Below are 13410 nucleotides of genomic sequence, written 5' to 3' on the forward strand. Positions count from 1 at the left end.
TGTCTTTAGGCAAAATATTATTTGCCAGCTGAGATAAATTGGCTCTTGCCATTCTGAATTTCAGTCTACATAATGTATAATCTCTCCTCTAGCTAAATAAGCATGATTCCAAGTATACCAGTGGAACCCCTGGGACACAAGCCCTATTTGCAGGAAGTAACCAGCTTAGAGCCATAAAGCCAGAATGGGACAGGTATCAGATCACACGTTAAAAACAGAGCAATCAGTTTGCTATTCTTACTCTTGTTCCTTCCCACACTGAAACAACAGGGCAATTTTAGGCAGACGCTGCTGCTGCTGCTGCTGCTGCTGTCAACCCACCTTCCCTGATGGCAGCCATTTTGCTTTCTCTTCCATGGTCTGGCACAGCCTGGGTTTTTACAGTCATTATCACAGGACTGCTGAACACAAGCAGCCTCGCACTGCTGGAAGGCGTCCAAATAGCTCCCGCCTTTATGGAACAGGGGAGTGAGCACCAGGCGGCCAGTGGTTCCGTGTACCCTGGCAGGCTGGCAGTGATGCAGAGAGAGTGTCCCTCTCCTCACCTCCCAGGCGAGCTTGCTCTGCCACGGCGATGCATCAGGCTTTATTTTACGAGGCCCATGCTTGATGAAACCCAGGCCTGCCAGGGCTCACATCTGTGCTCTATATCAATGCAGACACGAGTTCCAACACAGACTGGGCCAGATTCTCCTCCACTCTCAGGTTCTTTTACACCACTCTGATGGAGCAAAGGGACCTTACGCTGGCTTGAAATGGGTTGTATCTTTTGCACTTTGCACAGCCCCATGATATGAAGGAACTAAATGGGTGTGACAGGATCACGTAACTGAATTTACACCATGCACAAGGCCTAACTACACAAATACACTCCAGACGGCAGTTTCTAATGGTTTCTTAAACATGCAACGTGGCGAAAGCCACTAGAAGGCTCACAAACTGAAGATATACTACCCTTCTCCTATACGCGACGCAGTGGTTTCCAACCTGGGGTCCACGGACCCCTAGGGGTCCACCAGCATGTTGCAGGGGTCTGTGAAAAAAAATAAAAGATAAATAAAAATAATTATGGAAAATAAGTAATAAATAAATTGCAAAGTTACATTCAATTATTCTTTTAAAATTAATTATCTTCCAACGATGTTGTGATCTGTTATCTGAAAACCTATGTTGTGGTTTCCCTTTTCATGTAATGAAGCGTACGCAGGGGCTAGAACTGGCTCTCGGGGGGGGTCCAGGAATGGTATGGGGCGTGACTGGGAGTCCGCACTGGTGAAAATATTGGGAACCACTGCACTCGAGTACACAATGTATTCCGATTGAAATTGACAACCACGTTAAGGCCCCTTTATATGGCTAGAGCAGTGTTACAGGGACTTACTGTAAATGGGAAGCAGAACCATTTGGTCAAATCCATCTCTGGTGTATCACCATTCAAGTCAGTAGATTAATTTAGGCTAGAAACATCAGCTGGTCCTTTACGCATGCAAGCCTGAACCATTATGGACAATGTAAGTTTTACTATTTATTTTGATAAGGATCAGAATTGTTTCCTTAATGTAGAAATGCTACTGAAATTGCATGAGAGAGGTTGGGGTGCAGCTCCCCCCCCCCACACACACTGAGAGTAGTAATACCAGGAATCTCGTGGGGACTTGTTCTCAAGAGACTTATAAATGCTATCAATCGTTTCGCTTCAGGCCATGATTTGGTCACCACCTGGGGTCAGGAAGAAATACTCCCTCTCATGCACATCACAGAACATTGCACAGTTAGGTGTACTGTGGTGAGGCATGACTGGGCATACCATTTTCCTCTGAAACATATGGGCTACGTCTACACGTGAAGCCTACATCGAAGTAGCCTATTTCAATGTGGCGACATCGAAATAGGCTATTTCGATGAATAACGTCTACACATCCTCCAGGGCTGGCAACGTCGATGTTCAACATCGACATTGCGCAGCACCACATTGAAATAGGCGCTGCGAGGGAACGTCTACACGCCACAGTAGCACACATCGAAAAAAGGGTGCCAGGCACAGCTGCAGACAGGGTCACAGGGCGGACTCAACAGCCAGCCGCTCCCTTAAAGGGCCCCTCCCAGACACACTTGCACTAAACAGCACAAGATACACAGAGCCGACAACGAGTTGCAGACCCTGTGCATGCAGCATGAATCCCCCGCTGCAGCAGCAGCAGCCAGAAGCCCTGGGCTAAAGGCTGCTGCCCACGGTGACCATAGAGCCCCGCACGGGCTGGAGAGACAGCATCTCTCAACCCCCCAGCTGATGGCTGCCATGGAGGACCCCACAATTTCGACGTTGCGGGACGCGGATTGTCTACACGGTCCCTACTTCGACGTCGAACGTCGAAGTAGGGCGCTATTCCGATCCCCTCATGAGGTTAGCGACTTCGACGTCTCGCCGCCTAACGTCGAAGTTAACTTCGAAATAGCGCCTGACGCGTGTAGCCGCGACGGGTGCTATTTCGAAGTTAGTGCCGCTACTTCGAAGTAGCGTGCACGTGTAGACACAGCCATGGTATCTTTGTCATGAATGAATGCCGGGAAAGGGTTAATCCTTCCAGAGAACTCACAGAAATGTGGAGGCGGAAGAAGTGTGGTGGTGGTAGTGGGTGGAGGGGAATTAGATAAGCCAATGGGTGGAAGAAAAACTTTTTTGAATGGAGAACAATTGCTGTTTAAGGGGTCTTTGTCTTCTGGCTGATGCAGAGGGAAGGCAGAGAGAGAAGCATGTCTCCCAGGCTGCTGGAATGAAGCCAACAAATATCACGACTGTCTCAAAATCAACCATAGCTATGTAAGTCGAAGGGAAATGTGGAGCTAGATGTGATCAGACTATGGTTATTTTGAATTTGGTGTGGACTGGTTATCTCTGGTTTTTTTTGTTCTTTTTTTTTTCTCTTTGGCTTTGGTTAATGACGTAATTTCTTTCCCCTGTTATTTTTAAGTTGAATCCCAGGGAAGTATTTTCTCTGTGTTGTAGCCAGGATGATTTATTTCCTCTTGTTTTGTGAATAAATTACCTTGTTTTAAGCAAATGATCTGATATCTGTGGCCTGAGAAGGGTCTGCATATGGGTGTGCCTTAGGCTAGAAGGCCAGCTATCAAGTTACGGCCCCTTTTGTTCTCAAGCGCTCTGTAAGGGGAGAACTGAGCTGGAGTTTACAGAGAGACATTCCCCAGTGTGTCTGGGTTAAAGGGGTTTTCTAAGACTGGGGTGGTGGCAGCTTTACCCTCCAGGGTTCATGGGATCTGTGACAATGGGAAGTTTGCAAAGTAAAGCCTTTGCACAGGCCAGGTGTTTTCAGTTTTTGCGGGCCCCCACTTTCTGCACTCTGAGTAACAGAGTGGGGAAAGCGCCCTGACACTCTGACAGTACTCAGAGGCAAGACACTAGACTAGTGGATCATTTGTCTAGCATCTATGGGGCGGGGGGAAACCCATGTTCATGCAGAATTAAGACTGCTTGGTGATATATCAGCCCTTGCAAAAAGTTGAGATGAGCACAATTCAAACTTTGGAAAACTTGGAAATGCACAGTTAAGGCTACCTATACAACCTTAACTCTGTCCTCTTTCAGCGATGCCATGATACGCTTCATTAATGCACATAATTTTGCTCTGCCAACCTCACGGGTGCTGAAATGTACAAGATTTTTACCTCCATTTATACCGGATTCACTCTTGCCCACAGGATTCCATCTGACATTATTAAAGAACAGAAAGAAAACAAAAGGTTTCACCCTGTCACCTTCTCTGTACCCTTTTTGAGCAATGCCCCCAGTATGCACCTATTCACACCAGCCATTGTCACTCTAAGACTAAAGATATTCCAGATCCTGGCATATACTCACATAGTCTGCCAACTCCACAGGAAGCATACCACACATGTACAATTTAAGAACCACTTCACAGCCTGTTACAACTCTCTTACACCTGCTCTCAGGATGCCATATCTGCTTACACTTTCACTTAACTTTCATTTACTCCATAGAACCCTCTCGTATTCTACTCCACTGCTAACTATATCTTTTGTAATAAAAGCCCTGTGCCCTGCAGCCAGAAAACCTACCCTATTCTGTACAGAAGCCATGCACTCTGCATCTTGAAGGTAAACTGAAATGAAAGTGTGGAAAACAGAGGCCAACTCCTATCACAACTACAGCTCTGCCATGCACCTCCAAGTAATCCACAGAGCTCACAAACATGCCTCTACCAAGCACAGCTGTCTCCTGCCTCTGCCACTCAGTACAGCTGCAGCTGACGCTGGCTGCACTCACTTTACCCGGAGGTAATAAATGCTTAGACTGCTGTCATATCCCCGCTTGCTACTGACCTTTGTAATAAAACCCTTGCACCCTGCTAATTATATAACTTGCTTGGCTCTATATTGAAATACTACATACTGGGGCTGTCAGCTATAAATGCAGCATTTCTCTTTCCTCACAACACTGCCAGAAGCAGAGCAGAGAGCTCCTCGTCTCACTGGCGCAGCCCTGCCGCACTCCTCACAGGAATCCAGAGGCAGCCTCTTATCACAAACACACCTTTCACAAGCAGCACCAACTACAGCCGTCAGCAGCTCTCAGCCTATTTACCATGCTGGGCCACACACACAGCCCTGTGTTATGTGGGCCACCTCCTCATTCAATATATACACTGCCTGTGAGCCCCTTAAGTTGTCACATGGGCTGTGGCTGCGTGCTGATTGGTCAGCATGTGGTTGAGAACCACTGGTGTAAGTACACCTGCCACCCTGCCTGCATCTGAAGTGAATACAAACAATTCCCACTGGTTACTGCCAGAGCCAGGAGAACCGAGGGTAGGTGGCATGGGCAACTTTGGGGCGTAGTCTCCCTCTGCGCCCTTCAAAAGTGTTAGGGGGAAATCCTGTGGAAGAGAACGAATGGGTTGCGAAAGAGCTGCGGTGCCTTGGCAGAGCTGCGGGCTGCAGAAGGTCGGTGTGCATTGACCCACCTGCGAGGAACAGGGGCTGGGGTGCAGAGTGGTTGGGTTGCACTGGCAGAGCAGGAGATGCTGAGAGGTGGGTGCAATGGTGGAGGAGTGGCAGCAGGATGGTTTGAGATGCTTTCATAGCGGGGGCGTGCAAAGGGACAGGGTGAACGCAGGGGGTGTCGAGGGGCTGGGTTACACTGGCAGAGCTGGGAGATTCAGGTGGCTGGGATACAATCACAGCACTCAGAGGTGCCACACCTCCCTCATATGAGCCTGCAACCTCTTTCCCCTCCCCATTTATCCTCCTGGCCATGATCATCCTCCTCTTGTGGCAGTCCCCAACCCCTCTACCCCACCCCAGCCTCTAATGGTCCTTCCCTCTCAGGAAGCATTCACATGTTGCATTTCCCCCACATATTTTGCTTACATTCCCCCCACCCCCACACACTTTTAGATACGCAAATCCAGCTATGAGAATTGTGCAGCTGGAGTCAACTTCACTAAAACTGATTTTTGCCACTGTCCACGTAGCAGGAGGCTGATGGGAGAAACGCTCCCGTCAACTTGCCTTACTCCTTGCAACTGCCAGGAACACCAGAGTCAACAGCGGTGCCCTGACAGTGCAATTTAGTGCGTCTCCACTAGGCATGCTACATCAAACCCGGGAAGATCGACCACCAGAGCGTCAATCTTCCCGTAAGTGCCGACGTCCCCTTAGTTGTGTTATTGCAGGGTGAGTTCACAGCCATCAGAATCACTGAAGCCTGTGATTCTCCCAGTCAGTACCTCTCACTTTAATAATCCAAGGGAGCAGAAATAAAGAACTTTTGGATGGGGAGAGGGGAACCTCTTGGTCAAATGATCCCAAATGTGAACCACAAAAGTGACCCTGAACCGCATGAAATGCACAATATTTCAAAGGCATCTAAATAACCATTAAGATTTTAGAGCAGGGTCAGCAACCTTTCCAAGGCAGAGTGCTGAAATTTGACCTCTTGACCTCTATGTACGGTCTCAGTGCTGGTGATACTTTTTAAAGTCACTAACAGTCCTACTTACAACAGCTTCGTTAAACAGAGGCAGAACTTTACCGTTTAGGTGGCGGTTGATAGTATTAGCTGGTCTTTTGTTAATGCACAGGTGGCCTGGCTTTGAGCAAGCTCCTGCCTGCATGGGGGATAAGGGGCAGGGCTAAGCTCCCACCTCGCGTGCCCATGAAAATCAGCCCATGGGCTGCTCTTGGCACATGTGCTGGGGGGGTTGCTGACCCCTGTTTTAGAGCATAATGAGGGTTGATCTTTAAAATATACGAAGTTGGGGAAATGAAAGCCCTATAGGCTTTCTTCTGCCTTGGCACATGCATGCTGTAAAACATGTACATTTTTCTTAAATACCATTCTTTGTTTGGGTCCCCCCAAAATTCAATGTGTCCTGTGTACTACCTCAGGTAACACTTTATAGATCAATGTTAGTCAAAATGGTCTCACACAAATTGTTTGAGCTCTAGCTCTGTGGGAAACAAACAAAAACAAACATTAAATGAAGAAACCTAGACAATTTTTGGAAAAAAAAATCTGATTTTGTCTGGTTCAAAGACAACTCCCCATATTTGGAGTTCTAACCTTACCCAGCACCCTTATTATATGCACCAAATGTCAAAGGAATCTGTCTAAGCATTGAATTTTAGAGCATTTAGAAATATTGATCTTTAAATAGCTCATGATCCAGCCTTAACGATAGTGAAATTGCTGCACCACTATGAAAGAAACAGATAAAGATGGGAAAAGATAAGTATAATTATCCCTGTTTTATATACCTTTTTTTTTTCTAGAAAAAGCCCACTTTAACATGAAAAAGATTCTCAGATAAAAAGTTTTAACATTTTTTTAGTAACGAAGTAACTCCAGCCTGCCTCTAGTTACTTGCTGTTTGATGGAAAGAGGCCTAGAGATGGAGTTGTTTGCCTATGGCAACTAAGCAAGTTAATGATAGAAGCTCAGGCTTGAATTTAGGATTTCCAGATTGACAGAATCTTTCTCCAGACCTTCACTGCCTAAGCCTGACCAAGCCTAAGATTAACAGCCTAGATCCATTGAAATCAATGGCAAAATGACGTCAGTGGGCCCAGTATTTGGTTCCCATATGTCCATTGGTGTTAACCCCCATCATGAACTGGTATCCCACCCGTTATTGTACACGGAATGGGATGCAGTTGTGATTTCCCTGCCAATTTTCACTTTTGAATTCATTTGTCCATCAGCGAGCGAATGCAGGGCTCCCCTCTTCTATCTGTCGGGCACTTTTCCTGGTGCTGTTTGTTTCTTTCCCTTGAGAAGAGGACCCCCTCCTTGGCAGGCTGCTTGAAGAAGGAATTCCCCTCAGTCTCTTTCCCCCAGCTGGTCGCTGCTCCTCTCCTCAGACACCGACTGCTGCATGTGAAAGATTCATGATATGAGCCTTGACATAGCGAGAAGCTGAGAAATTCCCTGGCAGCACGAAGCAGCCTGTGGTGCTGTCCTCAGCTCGACCTTCCTCTTCATCTGTACTTTCATTGGCCTTGACGAGGCATCAGCAGTGGCGCCCGGCTGGAAGGGGGGGCGGGGGGGGCATGACTCATTGCAGTGCTGGTGACTAACATTTTCAGTTCGGCTTAAGTGTACCGGGCCATGCTGAAGGTCTTCTCAAAATGTGCACAACCTTTATGCTCGGAAGCTGAGGGAGGCTCTCCTATTTTGGTCATGAACTGGAGTTTCTTCTTTGTGATTCTGATCCCCGCTCGCTCCCTGACCCTTTCTCATGCCATATTCCTCTGATGTGCCCCCCGGCTCCGTCCTTGGCCTTAGTGCCATCGCTTTGCTGGCCCATAATCGAGGTATGGGGAGGGTGCATGTGGGGTCACATGCTCCCCTAGATGGATCATGTGCCTCTCTAGATATTGATTGCTGAAGCCAGGTGCCCTCTATCTGCTCCCCGTTATAACCCTCCTGCCCTGCAGGCATGGTCACCTCTGCTGGCACTCATCCTGCCTCCCCAAGTCTCCGATTCCACTCCAACATTTCCCTGTAGAAGCTTCCCCTCTTCTCTCTGTCCCACAGAGAAAATCCTTTGGCAAGCAGAGCAAATGTCAACTGCAGCAGACAAATCCTGCTTAAAGAGCCTACGTGAACAGGCTTTAGGCTTAGCTCAGAATTTCCGGTTTTCTCTTTCATCCAAACGCCCCGGTACTGTGTGGTACCTGGAAAGCCCCTGGGGTGAAGTGGCTGGGGTGGGGGTGGGGGAATGCACCACCCTTCAGGTGTACATGTGGAATGCTGAGAACACCTGCACAGCTCACTAGGCGGAGCTTGTGTGTCATCAGAATAGTGACTGGCTGGAGCAGCTGGCATGCCAGAGAGTTACGGGTCTCCTTTCTTCAGCTCCTTGTCTGGCCTTCCTCTTCAAATTACACGGATGTGTCGAGAAAGAACAAAATAGGAGCTCTTGGAAGATGGGAGGCCAAGAAGTTGGGCAACATCTGAACAGAACCTTCTCATAAAGGAGATGGCAGAAAAAAGGACAATCGTGAGACAGTTGATAGAAAGTCATGGAAGGTTCAAGAGACCGGTGCTATTAAGCGTAAGAAGGAGTGAAAGAGAAGGGGTAGGATACAGCGACAGGATACAAAATAACAATGTAGAAAATGGTATAGAGAATGTCATGGAATGAGATTGAGGAGATAGAGTGAGAATTCCTATTAGTCTTCTCTCATTATAAAACAATAAGGGACATGCAAAGGAACAAACACAGAAAAGCAACCTGTCTTAAAAGGATCTATTTTACACATCACACAATTAACTTTAAAACCTATTACCACTGGATGGCACTAGATAGAGGCCAAGAGTTTTATATGGCTCACAGGTGATATGCATTGGGGGTGTGAAGGGTGCAAACGCATTTCCCCCGTGTCTAGTTTCTCTCCTTTCCTCCCTGCTGTGCTGTGCAAGAGGAGTCTGCAAGGCATGATGGGGGAACCCAAGGCATCCTGGGAGCTGTAGTCCCTGGGTAAGCTCCCTGCCTCGCAAGCTGGCCTGGTAGCAGTAAAAAGACTATATTTCCCAGCATGCCCTTGGCAGCTAGCAACTAACTGTAAACGTGTCTTAGACACTGCTCTGAATTTATTATCATGAAGAAAAATTTGCTGTTACCTAAAATGTATTTCATTACTACTAGCCTATCTATAGTCTTAACTGAAAAACTATGAAGACAAAGCCTGGAATATTTTGGAATACTGTTTTTCAGTTATGGTATTACAGCAAGAGCATAGTAGGTCATTTCAATTAAATTTTTAATTCTGTATAAATTGTTAGTATGTTATAACAAAATCATTTTACCAATCAGTTTCCACGCAGATTTTTCATTAACCTCTCTTATGCACACTCATTGCACTACTATTTTGAACTCCTTTACATTTTAAAAAATTGCAGTCCACATTTACAAAAAAAAAAAAAAAGGCATATACACCCCCACAGAAATTCGTGAGGATGGGCCTCGTTCAAGAAGGAGAAGATGTCTGTGTGGCTGACGACAGCCCCAGTTACATTAGAATGAAAATACAATGATTTTTATAAGAATGCATAATCTTTCCCAGCCACACATTCCTTTGACTCAAGAAGATATTTCTGTTATGGGCAGATTACTCCACAGGGCTAAATTGCAGCTTTGCTAGGAGCCGTTATCAAGGAACACCACATTGTTATGCTGTGCCAACAGCAAGCTGGGAGGCAGATCATGACTTGGAGAATCCGATCTATCTCCTCCTCCTCTTCTCACTCTGGTGGGGAGGTGCCCTGGGTCAGATCTGTGCCTGGCACAATGCAGTCATTTTGAGTGGTGTATTGGGGCCAGACCACAGGCTTTGCCCATTCCATGCCCCTTCCCACATACATAATAGGGAGAGAGAGGGACATATCAGCCCAGCAGAAGCTTCTCTCCCCACATATGCAGCTAGCCACATTATAAGTAGACTTCATAGGGGCATGAGAGGTTGCTTGTGTAGGCAGTTCTCTGAAGTGAGCTCAGGGTCTGAAGACAACTCCCCCAGCTTATTACCCTTCATGGCTGTACAACCCACATACAATATCGCCCACAATGTTCCACTCTGGGTTTTCTAATACCACTCCCTGAAGCAGAGGTACACATTTCCCCTGTTCCTGGGGGATGTTCAACACTTCAGCTTCCAGCTCTGCCCCACCTCTTTACACTACACCCTACCTCTACCCAGCCCTTCCCACTGCCTCTTCCTGATCCTGTTCCTTTCCCTCCCCTCCCACAGGCCACTGAAGAGCTGATGACAGCTGGTGGGATGGAGGGAGCACCAGGATGGGATGGGAGAGGAGATGATCTCCAGGGCTGCTGGTGAATTCTCAGCACCCATTATTTTTTTCTGGGGTGCTCCAGCCCTGAAGTATACACAAAGTCAGCACCTCTGCTCTGAATTATCTGGCACTGGGCACAGTTAGAAGCAGGCTACTGGATGAGAGAAACTAGGGATCTGATTGCATAGGGCAATTCCTGTCTTTCTATGAGTCTGACTAGCAATTGCAAGTATCAAAGCACACAGGGAACTAAAAAAAGAAAACAGGAGTGAAGATGATCCAAACACTTTCCCGCCTCAGGAAAGTTATCTGGGCTTGATTTGCATTTTCCATACACAAAGGACAATCATGTGTTTTCCATCTGAATGACTCTGGGTATATCGACAAGGCAATTAAAGCCTGTAGTTGGCCTGTACCAGTTAAACTGGGCATGCAGGGCTCCATCTCAGGGGCTTTTTCATTCAGGTGTGGGTGTTTGATCTCAGGCTGGACCTTGGGCTTTATGACCCTTCAAGGTGGGAGGGTCCCAGAGCTCTGGTTGCAGCCCAAACCCAAAACCAGTCCCTTGCTTGGAGCCTGAAGAGCCTGAATCAGTTGACGCTGGTCAGTCATGAGTCATCAACTACCGACTGTACCTCTCTAATCCAGCAATCTCTCATCTGGCAACATACATAATCTGGCATGATATTAGGTAGCCAAACGACCATTTATCATGGGTGTGGCCAAGTTTCCTGTGGTCCTATAACATTTGTTTCCAGCCACCAGTCCTGGCTTTCGGAGTTCTGTGCTGTTATTTAGCTGTAATTTACCCCTAAATGTCTTCTAAGAGCCCAGTAAAAAATGGAAGTGTTGGTAATGCTTCTAGGAGGTGTTGACCTCCCATGGTCTGGCGACTTTTCTCATTCAGTACTAGTCAGATTCCAAGAGTGCCATACTAGAAATGTTCTACCTGTACAGTGCAGATAAACCCTTTTAATTTAGTTTAGCTAAAAATAAAGAAGAAAGAAGAAGGAGGCATCTCTCTCTCTCTCTCTCTCTCTCTCTCTCTCTCTCTGTATGCACCCTTTGCAGAGCCAGATAAACCCAAAACAAACTAAACTGCTTTATTTTTCTCAAAATGTTAGCATTTTTTTGTAAAAAAATCAGATTTCCCATTGAATACTGAAAAAAAAAATCCAAAAATCTACAGAAAAGGAGAATGGAAAGTTGTCCAAGTTTGTTTTATATGTCTGTACCCTTTCCTCTCCCTTTTCCTCCTTTCCATCATTTTTTTTTCTTTTTCCATTGAAAATAAAAAGTATAAGGGCAGAAAAATCAGGGAGAAATAAAAAACTGGAACAACAAATCCTGGAAAACAGAAAAAAATATTTTTGTTTTGTTGAAACATCAGAAAATTTCAAACTACTAAAAAAAAAGGGGAGGGGGGAAGAAACAATGTTAAATGGAAGAGTTTCCACTACATTTAGACCTTTGTGACAATCCACACCAAGTGAATAAAAAATGGAAACCTATGGCTACATACAGTAGCCTCTGGACATATTTAAAGGTGCAATATATGGAAAGCACCCATATTACAATTACATAGATAATTACATGGAAGTTTAGTTCACTTTTTGTGGGAAGGTTTTGTAAGGTCTTAGTTGGTCTGAACCAGGACATACATTCATCATAAATACAAGATTATTGGAAACATAAAACCACTCTTGTCTCTTGCAGTAAAGGCTGACTTGGGTCATAAGAAAATAAGCAATTCTCGCTCTATCTGGGGAAACCTGAATGTTTTATAGGAAGCTGCTATGTAATGCTGTGAGATCAAAGTGTCCCCTGCAGAGAACTGCTGGTGTCAAGTGTCTTCCAGAAGCTTGGACAGTTGCAGCCTAACTAATGCCAAGCGCTCAGGGGGGCTGCCAAAAGTGTTATGTGTCTTTTGGCGTCATCACTATGCCCCTGAACAGTTGGACACTTTCCTCTAGCCAGGCTCAAGCAAGAGGGGAAAAGTCCCTGCTACTAAATTTGGAAAGAAATAACAGGCATGCTGACTGCAAATATGTAAGGGGCCTTCCAAGGTTCCCCTGTAGTCTGTGCTGCAGGCGAGATCATCTTCCCCTGTTTTCCAAATAAACACAGACACATGGGCAGGGTCAAACTTTGCTTAGTTGCTCGGAGTGGCTCCCAAAGGAGAAGGAAATTGTCTCTCAGAGCTTCGCCGCTGGGATTTGAAGCCCACAAGTTCATAACTTGGTTTTAGTAAGGCCATGTTTACAAGCCACCTTGATGGGAGCTTAACCGGCCGAGAGATCCTGGCCAGGTGACTTGATAACCGATTAGTCTACATGACAGCTTCCTCAGTCATTACAGATTCAGCTCCTCTCTTCCATCTCCAGCCCCTTATTTTCAGATACATGCTGCATGGGCCATTCCTCACATCCTGAACTTCAGAAGTTCAGATATAGTAGGAGCCAAATCTTAGCTTCCCTCTTCACCCCCTTCCTCATGGTTTGTGTTGTGTATTTTGAGCATAACTATTGGTATTATAAGAATGTGGTTAGCGTTCATACTATATCAAATGCTTGTAAATCACTGCAAAGGTTGCTCTCATGTGAAATGCCAATATTTCATCTGGTAAGAAAATTAAGTTTTGCCCATGCAAAGGGCCTATCAAAATCAGAAAGGACTTCAAGGACCAGCAGAAAATGAAGGGCTGGTGAATGTCCCTCTCGCACCTTGGAAATTCTACATGGAAGGAAGTTCCTTCTGCAGATTTGGAAGCTGAATGAAGGAAATAAAACAAAATTTCCATCTCTTGCTGTCTGAACTCTCCCAGATCCAGAGAAATCAACCTGACACCAGAGATCCCCAGGGTTACTTCCCGGTCCAGCTTGGAAGACATTTGGAGTTAATAAATCACTACAACTTTGTCACTCTCAGGAGTTAGATGGTAACTCATCTGTGAGTATGTTTTGTTGCTTTCATGTGTAAATAGCTCTCATTTCTTTTTCCTTCTGAATAATTCTTTAGATAGCTTATTTCAGGATTGGCAACACTTCCTGTCTTTGGCGTAAGACCTAGAGTGTCCG

At 46.0% G+C, this 13410-nt stretch overlaps 1 long non-coding RNA gene across 1 annotated transcript in view; it reads left to right on the forward strand.

The window, feature by feature from the left end:
- Nucleotides 1–13191, forward strand: part of LOC142007027 (uncharacterized) — a 34742-nt gene extending 21551 nt beyond the window's left edge. The window contains exon 3 of the long non-coding RNA XR_012643885.1: nt 13158–13191. This is a non-coding gene — a long non-coding RNA (uncharacterized LOC142007027). The remainder of the gene's footprint in view (nt 1–13157) is intronic.
- The last annotated feature ends 219 nt before the right edge of the window (nt 13192–13410 follow it).

The sequence above is a fragment of the Carettochelys insculpta genome, chromosome 1 (assembly GCF_033958435.1).
Source record: "Carettochelys insculpta isolate YL-2023 chromosome 1, ASM3395843v1, whole genome shotgun sequence".
NCBI lineage: Eukaryota > Metazoa > Chordata > Testudines > Carettochelyidae > Carettochelys > Carettochelys insculpta.